The 12,144-nt window shown below is 45.0% G+C and overlaps 1 protein-coding gene across 2 annotated transcripts in view; it reads left to right on the forward strand.

The window, feature by feature from the left end:
- Nucleotides 1-1,167: 1,167 nt before the first annotated feature.
- LOC136652179 (ubiquitin-conjugating enzyme E2 E2) overlaps nt 1,168-12,144 on the forward strand; it is a 184,854-nt gene continuing 173,877 nt past the window's right edge. The window contains exon 1 of one of the 2 annotated variants that reach the window (XM_066629102.1): nt 1,168-1,548. The gene's annotated coding sequence lies outside the window, so the exon portion shown is untranslated. The remainder of the gene's footprint in view (nt 1,549-12,144) is intronic. The other variant, XM_066629101.1, reaches the window with a different exon arrangement.

Here is a 12,144-nt window from a genome sequence, read left to right on the forward strand (position 1 = left end):
TGAAGCAGTGATGCCGTTTATATGTCACGCTTGGGCCAACTACAGCACTAAAAGCCCCACGGGTTGCATTGCCCCCCTGCTTTTGTCACAAAGCAAAACTCCCACACTGCCCTTCCTGCGTGAACACTGGCACACTTTTCCACACCCACAAAGCAGTCTTAGACACAATCCTATGCATACCTACACAGTAGTAACTCCAATTATAACCATTGGGGCTTTCTCTGAGATAAAAGTGGACTAGGATTGCAGCCTTACAGCACAATCTTATGGGTGTCTCCTCAGAAGTATGACCCATTGCAGCCATTTTCAACCACTGTGCCACACAGTTGTGCCACAAATAGTCAGCAGGTGTGCCATGGGAGTTTGAGGGAGATTGTTTCTTAGTAGGACTATCAGGAGATGTGAGCCCCCCAACAACAGCATGGTGTGCCTTGTCAACTGTCAAAAGACTGACAGTGTGTCTTAACAATTTTAGTACCTCATCAGTGTGCTGTGAGACAAAAAAGGTTGAAAATCACTGATCCATTGTGTTCACTGTGATTTGCTCTCAGGAAAGTGTGGATAGGATGGCACTGTTAGAGTCCAATCCTAGGCATGTCTACTCAGAAGTAAGTCCCATTACAGTCCGTGGGGCTTACTCCCAGGAAAGCGTGCATAGGATTGCAGTCTGAGACCCCAATCCTATACACATCTACTCAGAAGTAAGTCCCATTATAGTCAATGGGGCTTACTCCCAGGAAAGTGTGGCTAGGATAGCAGCCTCAGAGCCCACTCCTACGCCTGCCTACTCAGCAGTAAGTTTCACTACAGTGCATGGGGCTTACTCCCAGGAAAGCGTGCCTAGGGCTGCAGCCTCAGCCAGCCCACGCAGGGTACAAGCCTATGCCTGTCTACTCAGAAGTAAGTCCCATTGTGCCCAACGGGGGCTTACTCCCAGGAAAGTGCGCCTGGGATGGCAGCTTCCCCCTCAGCTCTGTCCACTGGGCGCCTCGCGAGCCTCACTCGACCCCCCCCCCACCAACCGACACTCTCAGCCAGCCTCCCTCCCTCGAACTCCGGCTCTTGCCCCCGCCCGCTGCTGGCGGTGCGCGCGCCCGTTCCTCCTCCCCCCTCCCACTCCTGCTGGCGCGCGCCCTCGCGACTACTTTGCTCTCTCGCCAGCCCGAAGCGCGCCGCCGCACATCGCGCGCACCGCCTCCCCTGCCTCCCTTCCCCCTCGCACTTCTCCAGCTCCGAACTCCTGGCTTAATTGGTCGTGTCGGGAGCGCGCAGCTGCGCGGCGGGTTTACTTTTCCTCAGGCGGCGGCGGCGTCGTCGTCGTCGTCGTCGTCGGTGGAAGCAGCAGCAGCAGCTGGGGAAGTCACTGCCGCCACCACCGAGGGGAGGGTGGAAGAGTGGCGGGCGCGTATGTCTCAGTGACCGGCCGTGAGGAGCAGCTCTGCCCCCTTCCTTCCCCCCCACCCACCCCCGGGCACGGATTGACACGCAGCTTGCCGAAGCTGGACAGCCAGAGACCAGCGCCCGCCCCTCCTCCTCCTCCCCCCGCAGGTAAGAGCTCGCGCTCCCCCTCCCCACTCTGGAGGTGCCCCCCACAGCCCCCCCAAGCTGTGCCCCCCGCCTCTCCCAGCCAGCAGCTCTCGCCCGCCCTCTCGCCATTGCCTTTCAAGCAGGGCCATCCTTCCGCCCCCCCCCCGCCTTCCCTGCCAGAGCCCTCTCTACTCATGGGGGTTTCCTCAGCCTTCATGCGCCACTCAGGCACCCACACTTCCCAGGGAGTAAGCTCCATGGGCTGCAGTGGGACTTCCTTCTGAGTAGACAGGCATAGGATCGGGCTCTAAGGTTGCAATCCTGTTCACACTTCCCTGGGTGTGATCTCCATGGGCTGCAATGGAACTTCCTTCTGAGTAGGCAGGCATAGGATTAGGTTTTAAGGCTGCAATCCTGTCCACACTTTCCTAGGATTAATGGGCTGTAAAAGGAATTACTTCTGAGTAGACTGACATAAGATTGGGCTCTAAGGCTGCCATCATATTCACACTTTCCTGGGAGTAAGCGACATTAACTGTAATGGGTAGTAGACAGGCATTGGCTTGGGTTCTTAGGCTGCAGTCCTATCCACACTTTCTTGGGAGTATGCTCCATTGGCTATAATGGGACTTACTTCAGAGTAGACAGGCATAGGGTTGGACTCTAAGGCTGCCACCCTATCCACACTTTCCTGGGAGTAAGCTCCATGGACTGTTATGGAACTTGTGAGTAGACAGGCATAGGATTAGCTTTTAAGGCTGCAATCCTATCTAAATTTTACTGGGAGTAAGCTCAATTGACTATAATAGAACTTACTTCTGAGTAAACAGGCATAGGCTTGGGTTCTTACTCCTTTCTACAGTCCTATCCCCTATGCTTCAGCACCGACTGGATGTTTCCCTTTCTTTTAAGGTGTTTTCCACTCCCCCCTTCTACTGCCCAACACTATGGAAGATATTTACTTTCCTTGTCTCCCCTCCACCACCTCTTCTTGCCCCTCACTCATCCTTAACGCTTTAGTCCCTTCCTACATATCGGATATCAATTCCTCTGTACTACATTACACTCCTTCTGATCAGCAGTTATGGTGTACAGGTCCTCAAAACCACTTACTGTGAATTAGTTCCCCCTGTAATAGCCTTTCATGGCTTTGTTGTACTCATGGTCAGGAAGGGGGAAAGAAAAGGTTCTCCCCACTTCATCTAGGCATCTTGAAATGTGGATTCTGAATCCCATTGATGATTGTGTATCTGGAAACAGGTGCATTAGGTACTACAGATTTTTTTTAAATCCTGAGTTAAAAGGGTTTGATATTGCATTACTTGTGTGAAACATCTGCACCAAAGATCATCTTTTTCTTGGGTAGGCACTTGCATGCTATTCATACCTTCCTTTTTCTCCTAACATCAGACTGCTCTGATAGGACATCCGCTCATTAAGGTCTTGCTCTTCTTAGGGCAGACACTTCATCTGAAATAGTTTTTGCTAACTCTCCCTGGAAAGATCCATCCATGGCTCCAAATGCTTGTTTCCTGTAATAGTCTGTTTATATATTCATTCCACAGTGATTTGCAACATACGGTATATTCATTCATTCCTTTCAAATTCATGCTGTCACCAACCCTGATCTATTGCAGGGTTTATTCCCATAACTTCACAATATTCATTCCCAAAGTTCTTAATCTAAATCTATAGTTTGTCTTCTTAGTTGTTCATATAGTTCATTTGTGTCTAACTCCAAAAGAGACCACCACAAAGAAACATTCTGTGTTATACCTTGTCTTGATCCCTGAGATTCTGGGCTAGATATCCAAAATACTGACCCATGTAATCAATGAATTTCATAAAGAGGTATTACTGCCCTCACATTTAGTCATGCATGCTGTTTTTCCAATATAGCATATATTTTCTACAATTCCATCACTTCACAATCATTATTAGGATAACCACATCCAGTGAGGCTTCATATGATCTATTTTCTTACAAATATAACTTCTGTACAGGAAACATCATGGTTGTGCATGTGTACTGCCTCCTGTATGGGTAGTATGTTTTGTGACATGGAGTTTGTGGCTGGCCTATATGGGGAAATGGATGTGTATGCATTTGTCATGGTTGACAATGTACTATGGGCTGCAGCTATTTCCTACATGGGAATCCATGCAGAAGTGGATGGATTACAGAAATACATATGGATGCAGTACTGTACTGGCAGACACTTCCTGAGAGTGCCCTACATATTACAAACCACTAGTAGTTGCAGCCACTGTAAATTTTATCTCACATCTCTATTATTTGTACTCTTGTTAGCTGTGCACATCTTTTTTTACTTTTCACCATCATCCCTGTAATTTCTTCATGTTCCCTTATCATGAAGTGAGCCAGCCAGCCACAAAAACAAATTTCTCTATTTTCCTTTTTTTAAAAAGTTTTTTATCTTGAACTTTTTTGTATCATCCCCAGCATTTTCCATATTTATTATTGTGTCTTTTGTCTTAAATGTTTTTTATAATGTTTGCTGTATTCCTCAGTAGCATTGAGTACATGTTGAGGGGAACAATTAACCCATTTATTTGTGGAGGACAAATCTCTCAACAGCTATTAGTGAAGATGGCTATATGCTACCTCCAGCTTCTGGAGGAATTAGTATGCTTCTCAATATAGTTACAGGGAAGCAATGATGGGAAAGGGATATTGCCCTCATCTTCCACTTGTGGGTTTCCAATTGCATCTGGTTGAGCCCTGTTGGGGATCAAGATGCTGGGCTAGATGATGTTTGGTCTGATCCATCAAGACCCTTCTTATGATCCTATTAATCCAAATTATCTCTAGATGCTCTTCTATTGTGGGAGTCACCACTCTATTAGTTTTTACCTTCCTTGTCCTGATTCCTGTGATGATAACCTGTATGCCCATATGCTTAAAGTAAATGTTTCCTTCATTCCCAGTTAGTGAGAGAAGAATTTAATTGACAAGTAAGGGCCCAATCCTATCCAACTTTTCAGCACCGGTGCAGCTGCAATGCAACCCCAAGGTAAGGGAACAAATGTTCCCGTACCTTGAGGAGCTTCTGAGACTGCCTCTCCACCACAGAATGCAGTGCACACCCCACTGGTACGGCTGCATTGGCCTGGAAAAACTGGTTAGGATTGGGCTGTAAATCACCTATTGCTCTGCCTCATTAGTGTTCTAAGGGCCCAATCCTATCCAACTTTTCAGCACCAGAGCAGCTGCAATGCAACCCCAAGGCAAGGGAACAAACATTCCCTAACTTATGAAAGTCTTCATTACTCTCCCACCACAGGATGCAGCACATACCCCATAGGCACAGCTACCTCAGGGCTGGAAAGTTGGATAGGATTTAGCCCTAAGTTCTTATCTTGAGAATAAGGTTGGGCTGCTTCCTCTTCTCCAAACATGCAGAAATTGGGGTCATGGGAGAGAGTATCCAACGTACAGGCTTTTGTTCTGTTGGGAGTGCCTTCTATGTAGCAGAGGAGCAACTTGTCATGGCACAATTTTGAATATCCTAACAAGCTCTCTTTCCCTTGTAGAATGTCCTCTGTGTGCGTTCTCAATCCTCACCTCAAATCTGCCTTTTAAAGTTTCCTTCTTCCACCCTTGACTCTTTGCCCTTAACCCATTTCCTTCTTTTCCTCCCACTAGTTTTTCTTTCCATTCTCCTTTTCCTTACCTTGTTGTACGAATGCTCTCTCTTTCATTCAAGTGTCTATTTCAACCTTTTGCCATTTCCAGTGCTGCATAATTGTCTGTGATGTGCAGGTCCCCCTCCTCGAGGCGGAAGGAAAATAGATGACTTGTATTTATCTATTGTCTGTCTGTCTGTCTGTCTGTATCGGTCTAGAGCAGCTGCTTCAACTCCCCCACCCCTTCATAAACCTTGGCCTAGTTGGTTATAAACCAGATTTCCTTGTTCTTTCCCCTCCCTCAATATGTTTTGATCGTTTCACTTTGTATAGTTTCTAATGAAGATGAAGTGAGGTAGTGCTTGCTGTTGCATTTCATGATTCCAGCAGAAATGTTCAATTCATCTTTGCTTGTAGGAAATTGAAAGTTGCTTTAGGAAGACATCACTGTCTCTCATTGCCATTGAAATCCTAGCTGTTTGTTGCTAAGGTTCTGTTCATCCTTTCGGGATGGGGAAGGAGAAGTTCGAGGTCCCATAGTTGTTTTGGGCATTTTTATTTAAAATTCATAAAGAGCCTTATATATCCATGTTTCTGCTTTGTTATCTTGTGTTCTTGGAATGACTTAACCTCTCTGACCCATGTGGATCCCTATTTGTTTCTGTTAGCAGAAGCTGAAAAGCCTTTCTGTGGCTGTGGAGAAGTTTAATGGAAAAGGGATTTAGGCAGTGTGTCCTTTTTTTCTTAAAAAACTATCTTTATTGGACTGTGACATAACCTTGAGGCTACTTGATTGTGTTTGGTATTAATATTAGCAATAAAATATTTTCCTACAGTGTCACTCTCCCCTGTTGATTTTCAGGTTGTTAGTAGTTTTGTTTTGTTTTCTCTGCCTTTGACCACATGTTTGAAAGGTTGGACTTCACAGGGTAAACATATTTTCATCCCAGTTATATTTAGCTTCAAACCCCTTCAGATAAAGTGTAGCTTGATTTTTAGTTTAAGTGTTCATGGGATATAGCATGAACTGTGTGTTTAGAGTGAGAGATGAGAAAATAGTCAGACATCTAATGACGGATTTAAACATTTATTTTCTATTGTAAAAACTGGCATTACTTGTTAAAGTAATGATATGTTATGGACTGCTGCTGTGTTATGCATTTATCTGATGAATGGTAACCTGAACTTCTGAAACAAAATACAGTTGTTTTTCAACAGCAGTCATATTTATAGCACCATTGTTAGAGGAAACATGTGCCAGTAATTCACTGAAAGTGCTACTGATTTTTTTTTTTTGTAAGCTGCCTTGATGTATGTGTATGTTGGTGCTGTCATTTCTCTCTTTCAGGATGAGTTAGGAAAAGATTCCTGAAGTGGAGATAGAATATTGTAAGCTTTCCTTAGGTTTGTAAAAATATTAAGTTCTCACCTGATTAAGGAAAATCAATCCTATGCTCGCTTTCCTGGGTGTCTGTCTCCCATGCTAACACAATGGAATTTACTTCTGAGTAGATATCAGTAGGATTGTGCTGTAAGTATTTTTGTTGTCTGAATTTGTTTATTAATCAATTATACCTGGATTGATTGGCAGATGAGGAAAACATGATTCTAAAAACAGTTTTGTTTTTTGATTGTGCATTCTTTATGTTGCAGCAAGCGTAGTCTTAGAAGAGGCATTCTCTTTGTCACACTGGAGTGAATTCTTTTAGTTTGTAGTACTTGTATTAAGTATTTCCAGAATGGGATAGCTCTGTTAGCCTCTTGCAGTAAAAACAACAGAAAGTCTTGCAGCACACCAAAAACAGACATTTATTTTAGGATAAATTTTTTGGGCTATACTCCACGATCTTTTATGCTAAAATACACTTACAGCTCAATCCTAATTTTTGCTCAAGTTGGCAGGGCTCACAGTGTTGCATCTCAACCCTGCACAGGTAGGTTTGCACCAGGTGTGTGGGGAATGTGGGGGGGGGGGCATTTTGGAGGTGGGGAGGGTGGAATGGGGAGTGGGACTGGTGGAGCTGCCTCTGCCATATCCTAACGCCCTCTCAAACCACCTGGTGTTTCACTGGGCTTCCCAGATTCATGCCAGCTATCTGTCAGGTATAGATCTGAGAAGCCTCATGGGGTGGCTGGGACTTGACACAGAGTAAGGGGTAAAATATTCCCTTAGCCCAATAAGACCATATGGCCTGGCTGTGCCAGTGCAGTCTAGGTTTGGGCTGCCCATTAGTCTTTTAAGATGCCATAAGACTATTTAGTGTCTTAAAAATAAGAAATAAACTGCCATATAAATCTGGGGCATATTTATATGGACCAAATATTTTGAATCCATTAAGCTGATTAATCTCTAAATTGTAGAGTTTTAATATTTTCTATTTTATTTGGCTGGACATGTAATTCTTACATTATCTTTGTAACATCTCATTGCTGTCTGCTGGAGCATGTTGCGACAGCAGAAGACCCTCTCACTGTAGCAAAATAGCTACCAACAGTATGCAGAGCTCTCCATTGGGAGCTCTGCCACAAGAGGCATTTTTGGGAGCTCTGCTGCAAGAGGCAGCAGTGGTTGCTGGTTCCCACTGTGCTCGTTAGAGTAGGTAAGGTGGAGGCTGGGTAGGGCAGGAATGGGGGAGGGGATATAGTGGAAGGGGGTGGATCTGGCCGTGATTTCGCACACCAGATCCTATCCCCTCTTTTGAAAGCCTCCCCCTTTCTTCAGACTTTCTCCAGCTACAGAGCTGGCACAGGTCTGAGGAATCCCATTGTGGAGCGGAAGGCTTGCAGAAGGATAAGGGGGAAATAATTCCACTTTCCTGAAACCTCCCACCCATGGATAGAGCCTGCTCGTTTTTGGTGTGGCTGTATCAGCTGGGGGAGGGGAGATTAGGGTTAGTCCTTTAATCTGGTTCTGCAATATTCTTTACTTTAAAATTCTTCTGCTTTTATGTCACTTTTAAGCAACTAGTTGAACAATGGTTAGTTTTATCATTTTCACTTTGTTCATAAAGCACTTTTGCTTACAAGTAATGGACCTTTCCTGCAGCAACGGAGGGAGTGCAGGATTGAAAGACTCAGGCTGCAGTCTGAACAATAACTGCCATTATACTCAATGGGGCTTCTGAACAGACACGCATAGGATTGCACAGTCAAATACTTATATTCCTCCTATATTGTGTCAGGAAACCACTGTAGCAGCCAGCCTTTAATTGGGCTATTCCATCCACTTTCTGACCTGGAAGGCATCATCTATGCCACGTTCTGTTTGGGTTTTAAGTTGCTAAAGGTTGTGCTTCTTGTGGGTCATCAGAAGGCTGTCCCAAGAAAGTTTGAATTTGGTCACTTTTATTAGTGTTTGCGGCTCTTTTCTTTTTTTGCTTGTATTTATAGTAAATATTGTAGAAAGTTTACTGTTTGGCTCTTCAGTGAAAGTGGAAAACTGGCTGAATTAAAACAACCGTTTTAGCATGACTGTTCTTCACTACCAGTGAGGGGGATAGTTTAGTTTTGCTGTGTCAAGAGAAGGCTACATCTTACCTGCTCAATTTATGTCCATCATGGCTAGAAGTGGTTAATATAAGGTGGTCTTGTTCTTGAAGACTTTTTAATTTTATTAAGATATTTTACGTTGCCTTTCTATCTTATGAAAGTTTCCCAAGGCAACTTTGAAATATAATAACATCATAAAAATAGTCATCAAAGTTATCAGAATGAAATGGACTTCAAAAATTTTAAACTGCAAAAAGCAACCTAAAATATTAAAAAATAGCAATAACACCTCAGAGCAGAAAAAGTTTCATAATATTATCGAGCAGACATTTGAATCCTTTGAATCCCTCCTTGAGGGGAAAAACATTTTTGTTTGCATTGAAAGAAGCTTTTGTAAGGGCCTTTTAACAAATCTTTTCTGAACTCTTCCGATTTAATTTATAGGCCAGTTCTGAACCTTTTTTCGGGGGGGGGGGGGGTCCAACCACATGGTAGTAAGGCAGCTTAAGGTTATTCTAGATGAAAAATATTTTCTGGATTCATTTTTATGTAGCTTCTGATCAGGTTTCAGAACTGATACAGTTAGGTTGCCACTATTTTGGTGAACTGTTTTTGTCAGGAGTGAGAAATGAAAATTATGGTTGACTCTGCAGTTTGCATTACTTTACAGTGGTCTGCTTGTATAGTTAGTTCTCTTTACAGGTGTATGGCCCTTAGCGAAGCTACCTGCTTATGCCAGGATCAGATATACAACAACCACATGGTCGTCACATGGTTGTCGGGGCCGCACACCCAACCCTCCGAAGGCTCCCTTCGCCTCCGGAGGGTTGTCTGAGCCTCCCAGAGGCAGCATGTGCCTGAGCAAGACTCAGACTGAGGGAAATCGTTTCTCTTGTGCAATTTCCAGGTTCCTCCGTGAAACCAGAAGTCGCACAAGAAACATGTTTTTCCTTAGTCTGAGCCTTGCTGAGGAACACCCCCTTCCCTGCGGAGGATTCACATTGCGTCAAGTACCCCTCGATGGCGGGGATATGTGAATTTGCTTATCTGCGAAGGCCAGAATTGCCACCTACTCTCATTACCTTCAAATACTGTGCTGGTGCCACATCAAATGGGCATTGGTATTGGCCTGTGGAAAATTGTCAGACACATTTGTACACTTCCAGACTTGCCCCACTATTTTGGAAACTCCAGCTGAACCTTCATGTGTCCACAACCCTGGTGACTATGAGAGGCCTCTGAACGTCTACCTGAGGGCTGATCTGGAACTGAGGCAAGACAAGGGCAACAGCCAAGAGACGGGTGGAAGAGAAAGACAGGTGAAGCAACCCCCTTCCCACTCCTGATCTCTAAGGCCTTATTGTTGGGCCAGCAGCTTTCAATGAGTCAAGGGGTAGTCAGCACGGAGAAATCATAATCACCACAGCCTTTAATGCATCAAGGGATATCCAGCATGGAGGAGGAAGCATCAGATGTTGGAGACATAGATGAGCCTTCGCTATTACCCACCCCTTATACTCCAGGTTAAGATTCAGATCCAGTTCATAGATTATATCAGTGATGGCTAACCTTTTAGAAACCGAGTGCCCAAAGTGCAACCCAAAACCCACTTACTTATCACAAAGTGCCAGCATGGCAATTTAACCTGAATATTGAGGTTTTAGTTTAGAAAAAACAACTCATACATTAACATCTTTTACCCACTATTACTTGTAACCCTTAATGAACTTTTCCTCTAGAAATTTGTCCAATCCCTTCTTAAAGGCATCTAGGCAAGTTGTCATCACTGCTTCCTGTGGCAAAGAGTTCCACAGACTAATTACATGCTGGGTAAAGAACTATTGTCAGGGAGGGGGTGGCTGCAAGACCTTGCCACTACTCATTTTTTTAAACAACAAAATTATTTTTTTAAAAAGCCCCACCCGCAGAAGTGGGCTCTAAAGCTGCAATCCCAGCCACTCTTTCCTGGGAGTAAGCCTCATCAACTCTAATGGGGCTTACTTCTGAGTAGACACACACAGGAGCAGACTCCAATCCCAAGCACCCTTTCCTGGGAGTAATCCTCATCCACTGTAATGGGGCTTACTTCTGAGTAGACGCACAGGACTTGTCTCTGGCTGCGCTGCTCACCCCCAGCTGCGCCTGTGCTGTGGAGGAAAAGCCTCTTCTGTTGCTGAGTGGGGAGCTGCTCAGGGAAAGGCGGGCTGCAAAGACTCGCAATGGCTGAGGAGGAGGGCAGCTCAGGATTGGCTGGCGGTCAGCCAGTGAAGGTCCCTGAGCCATTCCAACTGAAAAAGCCAGGAGCCTGCTGGATGCTGATTGGCTGAGCCTGCTGGAGAGTTGGGGAAGGGAAAAACAGGGACCTTAAGCCTGCAGAGCGGTCAAAATTGAAAAGGGAAACAAATGCGGGGCAGGTGGGGGTGAAGGCAGAGGAGGGTAGTGAGCTCAGGGGGCGGAGGGAAGCAACCTGCCCTCCCAACACACGGGCTTGGAAAAAGCCTCTGTTTTCTTTAAAGTGACATGCAGCTTCAGCACCCCTCCCCAGGCTGCCTGGCTCAGCGCTGCGTGCCCACAGAGATGGTGCTGCATGCCCCGACTGGCACGCTTGCCATAGGTTCGCCAACACTGGATTATATGATGAAAAGAGCCCCCTGGAACATAACTCTGTTTTTCCATAGGCTCAATGATTCAGTATCCACTAATTCAGAATCCAGTAAGTTTGCCAGGAACCTAACTCTAGCAGATAACGAGAACTGACTGCATGTCATCAGTAAATTCCGAATGTGATTCTGGGAGATTGTCAAATAATAATAGGCTTGATTCTGTCATATTGCAACAGCTATATCAAACTGATCTGAGATTTTCAGCCCAATATTTAAATTTCCGTGTGGCGATGCAGCAGTGCTGGCATAGCTATTGCTATATACTGTGGGGGATTTTTGGCTGGTGGAGGTCTCCTCATGGTTAGGGGACATTTGTCCCTTTTCCTCAAGGTAAGCCCCAGCAGCTGCTATAGGTGAACTTGCTTTGGATGAGTGACCAGAAGCAGCTGGAAAGAGATGGAGAAGTGTGAAGGAGTCAGCTGGCAAGAATTAGATAACATCCAGAAAACCTGCCTGAGGCATGTTTTGCTGCTGCCTGTGGAATCTTGGAAAGCGCAGTGGCTGTGCAGCAAGGACAGTGATAACCCTATGAAGGGAAACATCAGGAATAATGGAGTATTCTCTCACAGAATAACACTTGTAGAAATCCCATTTGAAAGAATTAGGGTTTCTGGTCAGTCTACCTATATATCAGGGTTTCTCAGACTGTGAATCCTGACTTAATTGTTGGTGGGTGGCTAAGCTGAAATTGACAAGCTGATAGCTGAGAAGGAAAATGCATGGAGCTCTGTGGAAAGTGAAACTGAGCCACACTATGTAGACAAACATGCTTTGACTATTGCAAAGGGCAGACTGAGAGGAACGCAATGCCACTAGGG

This window comes from Tiliqua scincoides, chromosome 5, assembly GCF_035046505.1.
Source record: "Tiliqua scincoides isolate rTilSci1 chromosome 5, rTilSci1.hap2, whole genome shotgun sequence".
Lineage (NCBI taxonomy): Eukaryota > Metazoa > Chordata > Lepidosauria > Squamata > Scincidae > Tiliqua > Tiliqua scincoides.